At 59.9% G+C, this 19,069-nt stretch overlaps 1 protein-coding gene across 3 annotated transcripts in view; it reads left to right on the top strand.

Moving 5' to 3' along the window:
* The first annotated feature begins 2,242 nt into the window (after positions 1–2,242).
* CNTFR (ciliary neurotrophic factor receptor) overlaps positions 2,243–19,069 on the top strand; it is a 37,863-nt gene continuing 21,036 nt past the window's right edge. Inside the window, exons 1-2 of one of the 3 annotated variants that reach the window (XM_004428336.2) lie at positions 2,243–2,396; positions 10,076–10,185. The gene's annotated coding sequence lies outside the window, so the exon portion shown is untranslated. Of the gene's footprint in view, positions 2,397–10,075; positions 10,186–12,902; positions 13,122–19,069 lie in introns of those variants that run through there. The other 2 variants (XM_087444754.1, XM_087444753.1) reach the window with 2 other exon arrangements.

Below are 19,069 nucleotides of genomic sequence, written 5' to 3'. Positions count from 1 at the left end.
CAAGTAATCTGTTGCCCAGCTCAGGTGGGAAGAGAATCGGTTCTGGGCCAGGCGGTGGTGGCGGGAGCCGGCGGGGGCCGCACCCTGGTGGTTCGTAGGTGGGCGCTGCCTCTGAGCGGGAGCCGCAACCTGCGCGGGAGCGCGCGTCCCGCACCGCCCGCCAGGTGTCGCTGCGGCCTCGGGGAAGCGGGCGCGGCCGCCGGTGCTGCGCCTGGAGGAGCTGCGGATCGACAGACGGGTCCGGTCCGACGTGCGTCTCCCGGCCTCGCCAACCCCGGACACACCGGCACGTCCGCCTTCTCGACCCCGGCTGCCCCGCGCGGACCCCGCCCCGGCTTCCGTGGACTTCGGCGCTGCCCACGGCAGCCTCCGCGTCCCCCGGCAGAGAGGGGACATCGGTCCGGGGCGGAACTCTCCACCGCTCTCAAGCGGGCAGTTCCGACACTAGGGGACCCCAGGGTCAAGTCAGCCCACCAGTGACCGTCGATCTCGACGCCCGGCCTCCCCTGGGCAGCCAACCACGCAGGCCTGGTGTCGGCGCAGGGGAAGGGGCGCTTCCCGACCCCCTGCAGATCCCGTCGCTCCGCCCCCGCCGCTCCCGGTGCCCACCATCTCGTCGCCATCCGCGGCCCGGGGACCTGGCGGCTGCGGGCCCGGTGAGGCCGGAGAGCGGACACCTACTGTGTGGGGGGCGGGATCTCAGCTGGGCGCCACCACTTCCCTGTGTGTCCCTAAGCCCCCGCCGGCCCTCTCTGAGCCTCGGCCCGGGCTGACCCCTGCGGGTTGCGCTAGGGGGATTCTGCGGCCACGGAAGTGAAAGTGAAAAGCCCGGGCAGTGGCGGGAAGAAGGTTTTTCCTCTGCAGTGGGAGTCCCTGAGGCGTTTGTTGGGAAAGGGCCCGGGCGCTCTGGGCAGCCTACTGGGGAAGAGAGTGAGGAAACAGCGAGAAGTTTCCTTCCCCTCTCCCCGTTCCCAGCCCGGAGCTGCTTCCCGGAGGGGCAAGGCGCGGGATTGTGGGTCAAAAGTCAGGTGAAAAATCCACGGCGTGGAGATGGGGGTGGGCTGCTCGTTCCCCGCCTCTGGCATCCACCCTTTCTGTTGCGCTCTACCGCGGCTTCAGACGTTGGTCAGGTTGTCTAACCTTAATCCCCCATGTCGTAGCCAGACCGGAGGCCCGGGGGCGATGCAGTGAGCACACTGGCCCCTCAGAGGCCCAGGCTGCGAAATGAGAGCTCCAGGGTGAACCTCCTGCGCCAGTCTCGCACGCCCCGCGCTCTGGAACTGCCCGTCCAGGCCAGAGGGCGCACCCTTCCGACCCCTTTCATCCCAGCGGAGGGTTCTCCCCAGGCCCCGTGTCCAGAGGGAGGAACGAGAGGGTGGTTGTGGCAGTGCCACTGGAGACTCGGTGGGAGGCGAGGGCCTGGGCTCGCAGCCTGGTGCGTCCTGGGTTCTGGGAGCGTAGAGCCCCCTTCCCTCCGCCGAGGGGTGTACGTGTGTGTGACTGGGAAGAGGGCAGGGGCGGAGATGGCTGGTCTCCTCCCCCCAAAGTGGGGCTCTGGCTCGCGCTCCTCTCACCGAGATGCCGGCGGGAGAACCCGAGAGTTGGCCCGGGGTGTGCCAGGGTGTCGGTACGCGGCAGTCAGGGCCTGAATGTGCGGGAGTGTGCGCAGCCGAGACCTCGCCGAGGCTGAGTGTGAAGGAGCGACCCCAGGGGGTGGGTGCGCGCCCCGCGGCCCCAGGGGATCCAGCGAGTGGGTGTGGGTATGCGTGCGCGCGCGTTTCTAAGCCCCGCGGTCGGGGCTGCGCCTGAAGCGCGGGGACCCCGCCGTCTGGAAGGCGTTCCCGAGAAAGGGCGAATGTGAGGGGGCCACGCGTGCCAGGGCGGGCGACTGTGCCAGCGGGGGTAGGGCGCGCGCCAGCACGAGGCGGGTGGGAGTGGGGGCTCACGGGCCTGCGCAGGGTGAGTGTGACCGCGCGACCCGGCCGCGCGTGCCAGGCGCGGGAGCGTGCCAAGGCGGGGGCGTGCGGGGGCCGTGGCCGGGAGGGGGTCGTGACGCGCGGCCGCGGAGGCGCGGGGAGACAAGGCGGGAGGGGGAGGGGAGCCAGGGCGCGCGCGGCCGAGCGGGCGCCCGCGGTCACATGGGCGAGGGAGGGAGGGAGGGCGCGCGCGCGCGCGCGCGAGGGAGGGAGGAGGATGGGGGGGTTAAAGCCGCCGAGCGCCGAGGAGCCGGTGCAGAGCGGGCGGCGGCAGCGGCAGCGGAGGCGGCGGCTCCAGCCGGCGCGGCGCGGGGCTTGGCGGCGGGATCCGGCAGCGGTGCTCGCTCCGCGCCCCTGCCTCGCTCCCTGCCGGGGGCGGTCGAAGGGCGAGGCGCGGAGCCCCGGCGGCCCGAGGGAGCGGTGAGTACCCCGCGGCGGACCGCGCGCGGCTGGACCCTCAGACCCGGGCGCTGACCAAGAGATCGGCGGCCCTCGTGTGCGCGGGAAGAGGGAGGGACATGCGTGGGCCAGCGACCGGGGGGGGGGGACGAGAAAGTTCACGGGAAACTTTGCCCGCAAAGTCGGGGGCGGGGGCTCAGGAGAAGCGGTCCCCCACGTCCGGGCGCGCCGGGGGCTGGGCGTGGTGGTGGTGGTGGTGGTGGTGGTCGTGGGGGCGGACGATCGCCGCGGGGGAGGTGGCCGGGCGGATTGTCCTAGCGTCTCTGTTCTCCCTCACCCCTCAGCAGCGCGCGCGGGGTCTGGGAAAATTCCGGAGCTGGGGGGTCGCAGTGACCCCCGCGTGCCCGGAGGCGGCTGCCTTCTCCGGCAGAAATCAGGACTTCAAAGCGCCCAGACGGTTGCGCGTCTGCCAGTGTATGTGTGTCCGTGTGAATCCGCTTGGTGTGTGCGTGTGTGTCGGCGTGAGCCTGCCTATGGTTTCCTCATGAGTCCGCCTGGATGTATCTCCATGTAGTGGGTCTCCCCCCGGTGTCTCTTTGTAAGTCCTTCTGTGTTGTCTGTCCGTGTGAGTCCGGCTTGTGGTGTATCCCCCTCTCTTTGTGAGTCTGCCCGTGTGTGTCTCCTCCAGTGCGGCTCTGTGTGAGCCGGCCTGGGTGTCCCTGTGCTGCTCGGAGTAGTGTATCTCCCCGTGCGTGGGGGCTGGGCCGCTGGGAGGTCACCAGACGGACAGCTCTCCTCCTCGGTTCCTTTCCTCTCCTCTCCTCTCCTGAGCCTCTCCTGCGTCTCGCTCTCGCTCGCTCTCTCGGCCCCCTCCCCCCTTCAGTAGCTTCAGGCGGACAGGACTATTTCACGCCTTGTTGAAAATTCAGGATTTTCTTTCTCTTTCCATCTAGTCTCTCTCTTTGAGAAGCGTCTGTGTGTGTCTGTGTGGCTGGCAGCTTGTCTGCAACACTGGGTGTGTGTCTGCATGCCGCTGTAGGAGTGTGTCTGTAACACTAGTTGTTTTGCCTGTACTACTTGGTATATTTGTGTCTGTGTCACGGGGGGTGTTCTCGTGGCTGTAATCACTGAGGTGGTGGGGGTCTGAAATGCTGGGTGTGTTCGTGCATCTATAATTGCCTGTGTCCAGGGGCTCTGAAGCACTGAGTGTATTTTTGTGTGTCTAATTCTGGATGTGATGTGTACCCCATCCCCACTGTGTGGGGATGGGGCTTGAACAGTTGGTTATTCCTATGGTGTAGGGCTAGCCAGGGCTTGGGGGTGAGGAGTCTGTGTGTCTCAATAAACTATGCCTCCCTGACTCCACTGTCAAAACCTGCACACATCCTCTGGACTGGTTCTTGGGGCTCCTGATCAGGTTTGGTGATGTGGAGTAGGGTTCACACTCCATCAGGGCTAATACTCCAGCTGGGATCCCAAGCCTTATACAAGGACTGGGAGCTTAAAGTTCACAGTCAAGATTTCTTGGGGCTCTGGAATTCATACTCAGATTCACACTGGGACACAAACTCATATGGACTCACACTCAGAATTACACCAGGATAATGGGACTCACTCTCAGATTCACACTTACGTTCCGGGGCTCATACCCAGCTGTACACTTCAGTCCTGTGGTTTACACTCAGACTCACGTTGGGACTCTAGGATCAATTCACTCAGATTCATATTTCTACCCTGAGGCTCATAGAGTTACGTCGAGACCTAGAGCCCACGCTCAGGATCTTACTGGGGTCCTAGGGCTGACACTCAGACTCACACTGAGAGCCTGGAGCTTGCTCAGGTTCACACTTACATTCTGGGGCTCACACCCAGACTCACACAGGGAACCTGGGACGCACATTGGAACTCAAGGACTCACATAGGACACTGGGGTTCATAGACTCACACTAGGACTCTGGTGCTCACACATAAGATTCTCACTTCCATCCTGGGATCACTTGGGACCCAGTATTCACACGCAGACTCACATGAGGAACCTTAGCTCACACTCAGAATGCCCTGAAGACCAGGGGCCCACACTCAGATGCAATTGCAGTAGGACTCTAATGCTTATACTGACTTGTGTGGGAATCCTGGGACTCACATTTAGACTCACACCTCAGTCCTGGGGCTCACACTCAGATGCACACTGGGACCTGGGTTCGCACTCAAACCTATACTTCCATCTCAGAGTTCACACTCAGACTGACATCCCTGGCGATTACGTTAAACTCACTTCCATACTGGGGCTTATGCTCACGCTTGCACTGGGACCCTAGTGCTCACACTCAGACTCTTGCTTCCATCTTGAGGCTTTCATGTGCACGTGGGGGCCCTGGGTTACGCTTCCATCCTGGGGCTCACGTTCAGACCCGCACCAGGATTGTGGTGTTCACGCTCCCAGTGGAGCTTAGAACTTGTAGTCAAATACATGCATGCTTTCTTTGGTTTATGGTGTATGTCAGGGCAGTTGGGGTGAAGAGCAGAGACTGCTGCAGGATCTATCCTCTCCAGAGGTGGGGAAGGGAGGGGATACATGTCTGGTCACGCCCTATGTGTCTCCAAGAGGATGCTGGACCCAGTTAAACCTTTCTGCCTTTCCTTGCACAAGGAGACTAGGCTCTTGGCAGGAGGGTATGAGGGGCTTTCTGGTACAGAGGTGATATGTACTCTTCGAGTCCCCCCATGCCATGTGCATACACATCCCCCTTAAATAGTTTTTGGCATCCCTTCTGTGGTAGAGATTGTCAGCTGTGGTGAAATAAGACTCACATCTCCCAAGACATTGCCCCATCCCAGTCATCCTTAGGATGGGAGGGGTGTGAAGATTGACTTGGAGAGGGGTAGACCTGTGGCTCCTTTGACCCTTCCAGGCTGTTGAATCTCCGATTCGGGGGAGATGGTAGCCCCAGATCTGTGGTGACAAGGCAAGTGGAGGAAGAGACTGGACTGGAACCCACCCTCTCTTCTCTCCTCTGCTCTGGCTGGAGACGGGTAGGGGCCAAGTTAAGTTATATCTCACAGTGTCTCCTGGCATGCCTGTTGAGCCTTATCCTGTTTCCAGGGTAAGCGTAGGTTCTCCATTCCCCAGAAGAGCAGTAGCCCCCTGAGGTGGGGAGGACGGAGGGAGGCCGGGTTGCAACCAACCCTGGGACTCCACCTGCCTTGGAGACACTGCCTGGGGCCTTACACGCCCTCCCATTATGGAGGCCAGCGGGTGGGGCTGCCTGGGGTGCACTGTCACCCCAAGGGAACCCACACAGTAGGGACCTGGCCCTCAGGCTCAGAAGGCTGGGCTGTAACTATTCCCTGCCCCGAAGGGGACACGTGCTCTCCAGCCCCGCTATGGGGGTGGGGGGCTTGGAGGCAAGGCGCCCTGCTCTCTGCCCCCCCATGGCGAGTTGAAGTGTAAATGAATTGGAAACATATGGGGTGGATTTTCTTTGAAATGCAGATGGCTTGGGGGGACCATGTGTGCCTGGTTTGGGGGGTCCCAGAGAGCAAAGATCCTGAAGAGAGCTGACCCCTCCTCCAGACCCACCATGGGGTGGGGGAGACCTCAGCTGTGTAAACTGTGGCCCTGGGTGACCACACCCACCCGGGCTCAGGCTTCCTGTGGGGAAGGGCTGGGGAGGTAAGGGGTCCCTGTGGGCCGAGAGCACTGAGGTCATCTCTACCTCTGTGAAGGGCAAAGAGAGCCCCCAGAGCCATGCTGGGTTGGGGGTCCCCAGAGCCTGGAGCGAGGAGCCAGGGGCCCATGTGGGGGAAGGGTCAGACCCTGCTTCCTGGGGAACCAGCTCCCAGAGGCTGGGGCAGGAGCCGCAGTGGAAGGAGCTGGAGTTGGACTATGGTGGTGACTTCTCGGCAGGGCAGGGGCCCGTCCTGGGCTTGAGGAATGGACTGAAGGGTCCTCAGTCCTGCAGGAGGGTGGGTTTTTCCAGAGCTGGGGTGGTCAGTGTGCCGCACCATATACTACCTGCACTTCCCCTCACAGTGTTTAGCAAGGTTGCAGTGGTTGCCTGTGAGCTCTGTGGGGCTCAGGGCTGGGTCTGCCTTGCTCACCACTGTACCCTGCCCCCGGCTCAGACCTGGTGTACAGTAGGAGCCAGTGTGATGTTAACAAGACATCTTTTTCTCTCCCATCAGAGAGCGTGCTCCTGGTGGGCAGGACTGCATCCCCAGCTCCCAGCACAGTGCCTGGCAGGGATTAAGTGCTCACTACATACTGAGGAATGAATCACTGAGTGGGACACACCACAGGGAGAGGGGACTCTGGGGTTTGTGGCTTGAGACCCAACAGCCTCTGTTGTATACCCCTGTTTGGCTTGAAGGACCCCTGAGTGATCTATAGGCTAGACTAAAGGAAGGACTTCCCTGCACTCAGGGCAGGAGTGCAAAGGATAGGCAGCTTCTTCCCTGAAAATGGCTGGACTAGGGGAGACTAGTGCAGGGCAATGACCCTGATTCTGTGGCAGAGGTCAGAGATCACCTCTGTCCTCTCCCCAGCTTTAGGATTTTTTGGAAGGTGGGAAAGTCCTTTTCTCCCTATGTGGTTGTGGGTGTGTCCTTTGCTCTCTCTAGGTCTGGGTTTCTTGGACTCTAGCGGAGGCCATGGACCCCATCCCTGAGCATCTAAAGCTGGGCTCTGAGATTGTTTAGCTGCTGTGGGCACCGCGGACTGTCTGTGTTGGTTGTTAATGTCTGTTTGAGAACACGAGGTTCAGATCCTAAAAATACTCTGTGTGGCCAGAGCCTCGGAGTTGCCGGTGTGAGCCGGTGTAGCAGTGGCTGCATCTCGATCAGACAGACACGGAGCCGGGAGAAGCTGGGAGAGTATAGGGAAACTGAGGCAGCATGGGCAGGAGATGCACAGGAGATGGAGCCTTTGTTTTATATGGAACAAAGATTTATAAAATGAGTGGTGCCAGTTAGTCAAGTTATGGCAACATTTAGGGAAATCTGTTATCCTACACTGCAGAGAACTTCCTTCTCAGAGAGTCTGGAGACGCATCTGATATCAGACATAAAAATCAAGGAGTCAACAGTAGTAACCATTTCAAGTCCAGCTTTAGGATGTTCCAAAATAAATGTGTGGCAAAGAACAAGTCTTTCCCAAGTAGCCTTGTCTGAGCCACTGCCCCCCTCCCTACCTCCTGGAGCTCTTCCTTGCAGCCCGAGTCCCAGTGAGGTTCCCACACACCCGTCTTTGATAGCACCCCCTCTCCTCTGACCCTACCTCCTGTGTAGCCCCTTTGCCCAGGAGAAGGAGCTGCACAGTGGTCCCCAAAAGGTAGGAAGAGCCCAGCCTCTGAGGGCAGAGGCCATGTGACCTTGGCCCGTGAGCTGACCTTTTTGGGCTTCTCCGTGAAATCTCGGGATGGGGGGGGCTGGGCCCTGGCCCGGGCCCTGGCCCAGGCCCAGAGAGAAGGCGGTTCTGGCACCCATCCAGGCCCCTGACGTCAATGACTCTCCAAATAATGGAATCAATATTTGGGGGGGGCAAGCGTGAACCAGGCCCCAGCGATTAGAAACAGATCAGCACAAACCCGCAGCTGATTCTGATAGAGCTGCCTGGGAGAGCGAGGGTGGGAGGACCTGGGGGCTCAGGGATGGGAGGCAGGGCCACCGAATGTCCGACGTGTGAGGGTACACAAGTGGGCAGAGACTCTGCGCTGCCCGGGTTGGAATGAGGGGGTGGGGGCCCCTGTCCTGGTCCCTTCGTCCTTTGAGCCTGTGGGGTTCTGAGGCTAGGGGATGTTTGGGAATGGAGATTTCTTTCAGCCAGGGAGTGATAAAGAGTGGGCAAGGGGAGTTCAGAGTTCCTCTAGCATCCCAGACCTGGGCCCCTGGGTGTATTAGGGGCCACAGGTTATATCCAGGGTAGAGGGAGAGTTCTGAGTGAGCTCTACGGGAGATGACCTTTTGCTTGGAGGCAGAGGGCATTCGTCCAAGATAGAAAGATGGGTATTCACCCTCAGATTGGGAGTCTGGCCTCCTCCATCAGCCCATGTCCTCTCAGCCTCCTAGAAGGCAGCAGGTGAGGGTGGCGGGGACCATGGGGTCTATAGGGGGCTGGCCTGGCGGCAGCTGGCAAAAAACAGGAAGAAGGGCTGGGGGAGCGGCTCTAATTACGGGGCATTTATTATTAATCAGATGAAATTGCTGGAAGCAGCTGGTGTAATGTGCGTAGCGATACAGACTCTTCATGCCCCCCCAACACGCGCGCTCACACACGCACGCACACGCTACACAAGGCCTGAGCCTTGTTTGCTTTCACAGTTGTTTTCTTGTGAAGGTTGGGTGGCTCTTATGTGTCTCTGTGTCTGATGCTGTGTATGTCTGTGCATTTTCATGGCAGCCTGTACCCTCCTCTCCCTCTGCTGTCTCCTTTCCCACTGTCTCTGTCAATCTTTGGCCCGATGCGTGTCTCTCTGTCCCTGTCTTCCTCTCTGTCTCCCTCTTTGGGCCTGTCTCTTGGCGTGTCTCTCTGTTAGCACCAGCCAGCCTGTCTCTAACACCTCAGTTTAGTTTCTGGCCGTCTCTTCCTGGTTGGTGGTGTCTCTGCATCTCTGGGCATAGCTGGCTGACATGGAGTCCCTTTCTTGTGTTTAGACATCTGATTATGCCTTTGGCAGACACATCTGGGCCCTGTGTTTTGGTGGGAGAGGGCAGCTGGCCCCTGAGGATCTCCTGAGGTCTTGGAGAAGGTGAGGGCTCTGTTAAGTGACTGGACTCTGTAGAAGCAACGTGGCTTTGGGTACAACGCCAGCTCCCTTACCAACTACCAGTTGTGTGACTTTCGGCGCAGTGCTTTTGCTCTCTGAGCCTGTTTCCTCATCTGCAGAATGGAAACAGGATTACCTCCAAAGGTAGTTTTGATAATAGAGTGCAAAAATGTAGATTCAGTACTTATCATGGGAGTCTGGCTCATCTAGGACCCAGAACAAGTGTTAGCTGTTCCTATTATTACTGGGAAAGGCACTGTGCAGGGGGAGAGAGATCTGCAGAGGCAAACTTGTGGAGCAGAAAGGCTTTGGAACTGGATCTGTGCTCTGGAACCGATCAGTTATGTGGTCTTGGGCAAGTTGCTTAACTTCCCTGAATCTCCGCTTTTTCAGCTGTCAAATAGGAATAATAATAGAACCTACCTCATGGCGAAGTCATGAGGATTAAATGAGATAATGCATGTAAACGGCCTAACACAGTTCCTGGCACATGACAGATGCTCAATAAATCACAGCGGTGATGAGACAGAGGAAGAGGATGGTGTGATGGTGGGTGCTTATGCCCTGCTGGTGGCCATGTGTCTCCGTGTGAGCGTGCATGGGAGAGTGTGTGAGATATGGAGGTACTTGCATCTGTGAACTGGTTGTGTGGGGATTTTGGATTGTCTGTCAGTGTGTATGAGTGTGGATCTGTGTGTGGTGTCAGGCCACTGGCTTCTGGCCTTCCTTTTGTCCCGTAGTTCAGAACCTTAGGTCAGCAAGGTATACTGGAGGGAGTCTGGACTGCTCCCAACTTTTCCTCTTGTAGACGCTTACCCACTCTCTGCCTCAGTCTCCCCTTCTCACCATAGGGTTGTGAGTATGGAGAGAGCTATGATTTGGATTAAGGCCTGTGGCTCCTCTATGACCTCTGATTTGTGCCCTTTCCCCTTCTAGAATCCAGCCTTGTCCCGTCATCCTGCCCCCTTGGTTTGGAGATCTCGGGAAAAGTTTGTTCTGGAGGAGGAGGCCATTGATGTACTCGGTGTGCGGTCAGTGGTGAAGAGGTAAGTGCTGGGGACCCAGGCCGGGCAGGTCAGTCTCAGGATGTCAGGCAGGTGCAGTGGGGCTGCAGGTCTGGGGACATGAGTGAAGGAGGGCCTGAGATCCCTTCGTTCTTGTCTGGAGGCTTTTCATGCCCCTATGATAGGCCCGGAAAGGGGAAGAGACTTACCCCCAGTCATGCAGGCAAGGGCAAAGCTGGGTCAGAAAACTGGGTTCTGTACTGAGGGGCTGAATCCCGGCTGTGGGGTATGTTTCTGTTTGGTCGCCAGGCTCCCTCTGCCCCCAAAGCATCTCTGGCTTGACTGGGAGAGCAGCCGGGCTTGGAGGAAATGGGATGGGAGGTCAGAAAGTCCATAATCTTCTGGGGCCAGCCGTGGGGCTGGGCCTGACTCTCCCCGCCTTTTATTCAGGCCAGGCAAGGCCCCTGGATTGGCAGCCTGGGGGTGGGGACGTCCAAGGAATTGAGGCGCTGGAGCGGAACGGAAGGGCCTATTGTCCAAAACCCGCCAGAGGCCCACAAAGGCCGTGGGCTTTTCATCTCAGCTCCCAAACAGACTGGCCATTTTCCCGGCCTGGGAGTGGAGGGGGACTGACCCTTCAGAACTAGGACTGGGGTGTTGTTGAGGGTGGGGTGGGGTATCCTAGGCTGACACATGGCCATAAAAGGGACTTAAAATGGAGCTGGGGTTCTAAAGAGGAGGAAGGGAGGCTCCAGACGGCTGTAGACAGTTAAGCTTCCATCTCGCTGTTCCCAGAGGACCCAAGGACATGAAGTAGTGTATCTACACAATAATAGATAATAAATATTTATAGGGGGCACACCTGGGAGGAGTCTGATGGCTTGTTGGGAAAGGGAGCTACTGAGCTGTGAGGGCACATAATCCTCCCCCCAAATTGGGAACACCTTAGGGAGCCAAAACAGGCTGGAGAAGAGAAGGCTAGTGGTCAGGCAAGAGAATGGGCTTCCTGCAGCAGGAGGGACTGAGGCCAGACAGCAGGAAGGACTTCCTGCCAATGAACAGTAGCTCAGATGCCCTGACCCTGTCCCTGGGGATCCTAGAGGATCACAGAGAGAAGGGGAGCTGGAGAACACCCCGGGGGTTAAGGCTGAGGCAGCTTCTGTGGGGGCCGAGGAGGCCAGGAGGGAGGACTTGGCAGTTCTGTCCACCCTCCCCCACCAGCACCTCCAGCACCACTTTAAAAACAGCTTTTTAATTTAACAAAGTGGATGAAAAACTGTTTTTGGAAATAAAAGATATCTGCTGTCTCCCAGGCTAGCACTCAGCCCTTGCTGAGAGCCTCTCTCTGGGTTTCTCCCGCTGCCGGTGGCTCCTTCCCTCTCTGTCTCCATCTCTCTTTTCTTGTTGTTTGTGCTCCTCGGCTCACAGTTTCCCCTCGGCCTCCCATCACCACCCCCATGTCGGCCTCTGTGGGAGTCCCATCCTCAGTCCCTTGTCTCTGCATTGCCTTCTGTCTCTCCTCTCCCAGTCTCTCTCTTCCGGAGCTCGTCTCTCTCCCCTGCTTCGTCTCTGTCTCAACTCTGTCTCCCTCCCCCCTCCTCCGTTCTCCCCCAGCCCCTGCTCTAAATGGGTCTATTTAAAACACCCAACGCTGCCAAGTCAGAAAAGCGTCTCCTGATAAAGCGCATTAGGCGGAGGGAGGGAGGAGGAGGGAGGAGGGAGGAGGGAGCCGCGGGCGGATGGATTGATCCAAGCCTGTAACCCCATTAATCAGGCATCGTGGATCCCCCTCCCTCCCCCAGCTTCAGCCCCTTCAGAGCTAAAAGCCCCTTAAATATTTATCACCCCTCCCCCATGGGGGTGAGGGGAGGGGTGTATGGCCCTTGGTGTGAGGATCCCCAGCTGTCTCCTGCCCCCCCCACCGTGTGTACACATGTGTGCATGAACACATGTGCATGTGCTCATGTGTGCATGCATGGGTGTGCATACCTGACTGCCCAGGGCCCAGCTGCTGTCTTGCCCCCCACCATCTGAGCAGCCTGGTCCCCTGGGCGGCCCCTGGGGACCCTAGGAGTCTGGCCCAGCTCCTGCCCCTCCAGAAGGGTTGGGCATGCAGAATAGGGAGACCTTGGGGTCAGTTGGGGGTCCTCATGCCCCCCAAAGGGCAATCACTGGAGGACTGGGCAGCATTGCACCATCATTCTCAGAGGGCAGGAAGGTGAGCTGGGGTTCAGTGCCCAGATTCCCCCAAATTCCTAGTGCAAGATGTAACTTGGGGAATGGAGTTGGGGACTCCATGCTCCTAAAGTGCAGGAAGGTACCTTGGAAGGCCGCTGAAGTCCCACCTTTATCCTCGGAGGGCAAGTATAGGACCTGGGGGCGGGTTTGGGCCTCACATTACCTTCAGAAATGCAGGAAGGTGACCTGGGCCTGGGTGGGGGTCCCCATCACCCTCAGAGAGAAGACGGCCGCTCTCCGGGGGTGATAGGGGACTGCGTCCCACATCGCCCCGGCCTGCTGAGGCACCCCCGGCAGCAGAGGTCAGCCCTGAGACAGGCAGGGGGCCGTCGGAGTTGGCCAGAGACGCTTCGCCTCGGGCGGGGGAAGGGAGGCCCCGGCCGGCCCCGGGGTGAGGAGGGGCCCGGCCTGGAGCCGGGAGGGTCCCTTCCCCCTCGCCTCCCCCTGCATCAAGTGCCACATCTCCTCCTGACTCAGACAATTAGATTCAAAGGATGACCTCACTGCCTGCCGTCCCTCACTCGCTCCTCCGCTCGCTCGGCTCGCCCGCCCGCCCGCTCGCCCGCCGCGCGCCCCCAGCTCCCTCGCGGCCCGGCCCCTGCCCGCCCGCCCACTGGGACCCTCGGGGCGGGGACGCTCTTGCCTCGCGAGCCGCCCGGGCCCGGCCCCGATGCCCGCGGGCGGCCGGGCGGACCACGCCGCGCCGGAGGCACCGACGGGGCGCCTGCGCGGGGACCCAGGTCAGTGGCCGCGCGGCCGCAGGGCCGGAGAACTTGTCACCCCGCCGCCGCCGAGACGCCCCCGCCCGCCTCGGCGCTTCCCGCTCCTTCCTCGGCCCCCGCCCCCCGCGGCTGCTCGGCGCTCCCCCTGCCAAGCTGTCTCTCTCCTCTCCGCTGTCTGCCCCCGCCGCCCCCCTGCCTCTGCAGCCGGTGGGAGGGACTGGGACTTCCTGAGGTCCCGGGGATGGGGCCGGGGCCCATTGGCTGCAACCGGACCAGGCCTCCGAGAGAGGAGGGGGCTCTGGCTGTGTCCATTGGCCTGGGGGAGGGGACCACCGCCTGGGTGGGAAGGGGGCTACCGAGAGAGAGGCCCGGGCCGGGCCGTGGGGTGACATGCAGAGGAGGGGATGAGCTCCTGATATCTTTCTTTTCTCACATCCTGTGGGCCTCTTGCCTGGCTTCATTTGTCCCCACCTCCTAGCTAACTCGAGTCCCCGCTGCCTGGTTTCATTTGGCCCCCATGGCCTGTGTCCTTCAGGGCCCTCTCACCTGGTTCCCTAGACCCTGCTGCCTGATTTCTTTTGTTCCCACTGCCTGCTTTCCATAAGTCCATACCACCTGGCTGTATGGGATCGCCCTGCCTGGCTTCCTTAGGTCCTGCTGCCTGGCGTCTGCCCCCCTGCCTGGCTTCCATGGAGCCCTGTCAGGCTCCCTTCAGGACAGGGCAACGGGGCCCAAGCTACACCTGGAGTGGCAAGTGGTGAGGATGTCAGCAGCACTGCCAATTGTTCCCTGGTTGGGACCGGGCCAGCACAGCCTGGATTCCATTCTGCCTGGACAGCGACACAGCGTCCTCTCTCATGATGGGGGGCGGGGCTGCATGGTCCAAGGACACTTTAGGATTCTTGTCCTCAGTGGTTAGTTAGGGGAGCGCCAGCTTGGCCAGTGCTATCCCCATCTCTCTTTGGGCCTGACAGTGATGACAGGGCTTTGGCAGAGGCTGGGGGTTAAGGGCGAGGCCCCATCTCCTTCCCCTTCCCGCCCCTCCTGCAGCCAGGGCTAATGCTCCGGTGCCCTGTGGACACAGAGAGGTTTTTAAGAGGCCTGGGATCACACAGCAGGGAGCTAGGCTGAGGGCTGCTGCTGATCCTCCTCCTAGAGAAGGTGGGGAGTGGTAGGGGTCTACAGTAGGGGGCAGGCTGGTTTCTGGGGTTTTCTGGCTCCTGCCACCATCTCTTCTCCCAGGGGCTTCCTTACTACTCCTGTCTGGCCTGGATCTCCTTTCATTCCTAAATGCTGGTGAAAGTGGTGTTAGGGGGCGCAGGAGCTGCCAAGGGAATAATCATCTATTTCCTCGGATTTTTAGGGACCAACAAAGTTCCTCCTTCCCGCCTTAGGCCACCCTGAGCTTTACCCCCTCCAACCAAGCACCGCCCCTCAATCCCAACCCGAGGTCCCAGCATGAGGTGACTGTTCTGAGTGTGGATCTGTTTTCCCACCGCCGGGTGTGGGAGTGTGAGAAGTTGAGGGTGACTGGGGGGCTCTGAGTTTGCAGAGGTGCAATGGTTCTATGTGGAAGATGGACTGTTCCATGTGTGTGATGGTATCCATATGTGAGACCATGACTTTTTGTGTGAGTGCGTGTGAGTCTGTGTGTGTGACTGTGACTGTAATGCGTGTGTGCACGTACACCAGTGTGTGCGAGGCTGAGGCAGTGGGTGTCCACATGGGAGGCGGTGATGTGTGGCCATGACGGCAGACTGTGTGGCGGTGTTGGGGAGAGGCCGCCTGGGTGTGTCTATTGAGCCCTGGCTGTGCGTGTGTGGAGGTGAGGGCTTTGGCGAGCTCCACCGGATGGTAGTGAGAGCCCGAGTGTATGCTGTCTCAGGTGAAATGGGCCCTGGGTGCTGTGTGACCCTGACTTGCTAGGGTGTGTGTGAGCATGTGTGCGCGCGTACTCATGCCTGTGTTTACCCATCAGGAACAGATTGCTCTGGCTTCCCCACTGTGAGGAGGGGAGTGAGGGGGAGGGAGGATGGCTTGCTTTTGCCCAGCGGACCAGAAGCTTCCTCAGAAGTGGTGTGTGCAGTGTGCGTGCATGTTAGGGGGGCAGGGAGAACAGAACACTGTTACACGAAGACAGTTGAAGTTTCTGTTCCCCCTACTCAACTCTGCTCTGACAGAAGGACCGTCTTCGGTTCCTGTTCTTGCAGACTGATGCCTCACATGCACTGCGGCCCCGCCCCCCACCCTCGCATGTGTGCCTGCTTGCGTGTGTGTGTGTGTGTGTGTGTGTGTGTGTGTGGACACGAGCTTGCAAGCATAGGCCTCTGTGTATGTATTGGAGGGTGTGTCTGCACCGCAGCAGTGATGGGGCCAGGGGCGGGGTGTAGTGGGAGATGCTGAGGCAAATAGGTCTTTGTCCCGGCCCCCACCTCTGGAAAGCTCTTCTGTCCATCCTCGGTCTCCATGGAGGGCTCTGCAGTCTCCTTCCTGCCCCAGCCTCATCTGCTTCGAGCCCTCTCCCTGTCAGCTCTGGGCAGTCTCGTTCGACCCTGCTGCTCTGCGCCCCCCGCCTTTCGTGGACTTCTTCCAGCCGTATAACCTCCGGCTGCAGAGTTCTGTCCCGCAGAGAGGAGCGGCCCCACTCCCTGCGAATTTAACCTGACTGCTGTGTGGGCCTTTTCTGGGTAGAGGGGTCCTCCTGATTCTTCTAGAAGCCTGAAGGGACTCTGGACTGGGGTTAGGGGATGGGGGGATTGGCACTTGTGCCTCAGGTTCTGTGAAGCTGTCTGGAGCCCATGTGCCCAAAGGGAGGATTTGGACTTACCTGTCCCTTCCTGCTCCCCATTTGAGAGGCGAGGGGCTGGACCAGATGACTTCTGAGGGAGAAAGTCCAGACCTTTTGCACCTAGAGGGCTGCTTAAGCACAGGCCTGCATGTGTGTGTGTAGACAAGCCCGTGCCCAGGACAGCAGGCAGCACGCGGGGCCCCGAGTGGGGCTCCACATGTGGGCACGGGCTGGTGCCATTCAGATTTCCTCCTCCCCAGATACCTCCCAGCCGCCCAGCCAGGCCCATCATGGAAAGGCCTCCCCCCACGACACGCCCGCACACACGTGCAGCAGGGCACGCACATGCTGATCTCAGGGTCCCCACGGTGCAAGAGGCTGGGGGTGGGGGGTTTGTGCACTCAGAGTCCAGGCTGCTGCCAAAATCCATCGGAATCTTGTCCCCCCCAGGCCCCCATCTCCGGCTGTGGAGGTCACAACAGCAGGTGCGGATACCCACCCCCCCAACTCGCTCACATTGGGCCGCCTCCTTTTCCACAACCTCCGCCAGCACTGGAGCTGGGGGACCACTCTCCCTGCCTCCCTCCCGGCCCCCCTCCCACTGGTGCTCAGCTTCTCCTGCCCCTTCTATGGGGGGAGGAGAGGGCCTATGTTTGGGTGGGGTCCTTTCCCCTGAGCCCCGGGGCTTGCCCCTGGAGTGGGTGGGGATATGGTAGCCCAGGAGGAGATAACGCTTGAATCCTGAGCCCAGGCATGGCTTCTGGCTCCTGTGCCACTTGGGGTGGGGTCACCGAGGGCTGAGAGGTGGGCCAGGTCTGGATTCAGAGAGCAAGGAGAAAGAGCCAGAGACAGGAGACAGACACAGGAGGGAGAGATGCCACAGGGAGTGGGAGTCCGCCCTGTGGACAGCCGGCCCCAGCCCAGGAGCTGGCCTCTGACCTGGGCCCGCCCCCTCCCCGGTGGGGGCCTGCTGGGCCAGCTGCCAGGGGCCAGGCCTCCCTCCTCGACCTACCCCCCCAGCCTCTGGACGGCTCAGGCCTCTGCCCCCGCCCCCACCGCCCACGCTGTCCAGGCTGCCTAGGCCTGGTGGGATCTGGGGGCCTCCCAGCCTCAGCCCCTCCTCCCACTCCTGGAGCTTCCCGCCCGCCCTGACTATCTCTCCCAGGCTCGCCCTCGGCCAGGGCTGTTCCTCCCTGCCCACCATGTCCTTGTCCCTGTCTCTGCCCCTGCTGTCTCTCATTTTCTCTCTCCAGCTCCAAGGGTAGATGTCTCTTCCTCGCTCCACCCTAATCCTCTGCAGGTCTGAGGCCTCTGAGTTCCCCAGGACTTTGCATCAGTTAGTCCATGCGAGTCCTGTCCTGTGTTCTTGTCTCGTTCCCAGGATGGGGTCCTCCAGGGCTGCGGTGGGGAGAGGGGAAGGGACGAGGCCCCAGGACAAAGAGTGCTTTTCCCTCACATCGAGGGATTCTGGAGTCTGAGGGGGACTGGAAGCCATGGAGATGTCACCTTGGCCCTACGTGGGTCAGATGCCCTCCAGCAGATGAATGTTCCTGACCTCACCTCGGCCTGGGGCCATGGCGGGGAGTCCAGGCCAGTGACCTTCCTTGGATTTCAGTTTTCGGAGGCACCACCTGGGGCCTCCCTGCTCATTCACTGTCCAGGCCAGATTGAGCCTTCCTGACCCTCAGCACACCCACGCCAGCCAACACCCTGAAGCTCAGAACACTCTGTTGCCCATCACCACTGACACACAGGGCTGGGTCCCAGGCAGTGCACTCAGAACCCCCCACCCCACCCTGCAAGTGGCAGGGGTTCCTCAGGGCTGGGCTCATGTCACCTAAGCTCCCCTCTGCTTCTGCAGGGATGAATAGGGGCTCCCAAAACTCACACCTGCCCTCCCTCAGGTTCTGCCTTCAGCTGGGGAGGGGTGAGGATGGGAGCACAGGGTACCTGGGACCTTGCTGGGGCTGGCCAGAGGGGTCTTGGGCCCTGGATCCTAAGCCAGACTCAGAAACTGGGTCATTGAGGTCCCTGATCTGGAGCCTGTCATTGTGTCTGTCACTGTCACTGCTGGTGACTCTCAGCCTCCCTGGTGCCAGTATTACTATGGACTGGTGTTATTCTGTGACTGTCCATGTTACTGAGTCTGTCAACATCCTTGTGTCACTGTGGATGTCACCATCATTGTTACTGTCTGTGACTGTCAGTCTCTGCCTCTTTGATTCTGAGGTTACTGTCACTGTGAGTGTGTTGGTGTCAACAGGTGTCATTGCCCTGTTTGTTGGTGTCATTGTATGTGACTGTCACTCACTGCATCATTGTCACTGTAGTGACTGTCAACACCCCTATGTGTCATTGTCAACTGTGCAACTGGTGTCATTTTCAATGGGTATTATCACTGTGTAGTGGTGTCTCCATGTTTCACTGGGACAGTGACAGTAAGTTGGGGGCCCAGGATTTGTCTCTTGATGTGTCACTGTGTGTGTATAACAGTGACACTGTAGGGTTCTATGTCAGGAGAGGTGCTGGGCTTCTTGTGCTGATGGGGTTTGGGCTGCTGGGCACTGGGCTCCTTTCTTGCTGGTGGGGTGCCCTGTGTTCCCCCCTCATTGTGGGGCCGGGGCTGGAGGCCAGGCTGGCCCCCTGGAAGGGTCTACAGGGAGGCTAGGCCAGTTTGCATAGCCTTTATCTGGGGCTTTATGGGATTTATCCTCCCGATCTATCCCAGAGCCATGGGGTGTGGATTCGGAAAATTCCTGGGAAAGATGCTCTTTGCCCTGGGATGGGTGGCCTGAGGTGAGCTAGGGCCGGGCGGAAGTGGAGCCTGGACGTCTCTGGCCTTAGCTTCCCTACCTGGGAACAGGCCCAGCTGGGACTCCAGGGAAGGGGAAGTGAAATTGGCCTGGGGCTTTCTGGATCTGCAGGGGCACAGGTGGGTGGGGTTTTAGTCTACCCTTATCTCCTGGGGGCTGGGCCCCTGGAGCCGCAGGGAGAAGTCCCACAGCCCCCAGGAAGGCCCTGCTCTTGTCTCAGCTGTGGCACTGACACCGTCCTCCCCTCATGCTGGAGAGCTGGGTAGGCTTAGGGAGATGCTCTAGGGTGGGCACAGAGACCCTGCCGGTGTCTCTGTCATTCTCTCTGGGTCTGTCTTTCCTTCTGCCCTTGAATCTCTGCCCAT

Source organism: Ceratotherium simum, chromosome 20, assembly GCF_057802395.1.
Source record: "Ceratotherium simum simum isolate JZ-2026a chromosome 20, ASM5780239v1, whole genome shotgun sequence".
In the NCBI taxonomy this organism is placed as follows: Eukaryota; Metazoa; Chordata; class Mammalia; order Perissodactyla; family Rhinocerotidae; genus Ceratotherium; species Ceratotherium simum.
The sequence above is the reverse complement of the archived record's forward strand: the minus strand, read 5'-3'. Positions and strand labels throughout refer to the sequence as shown.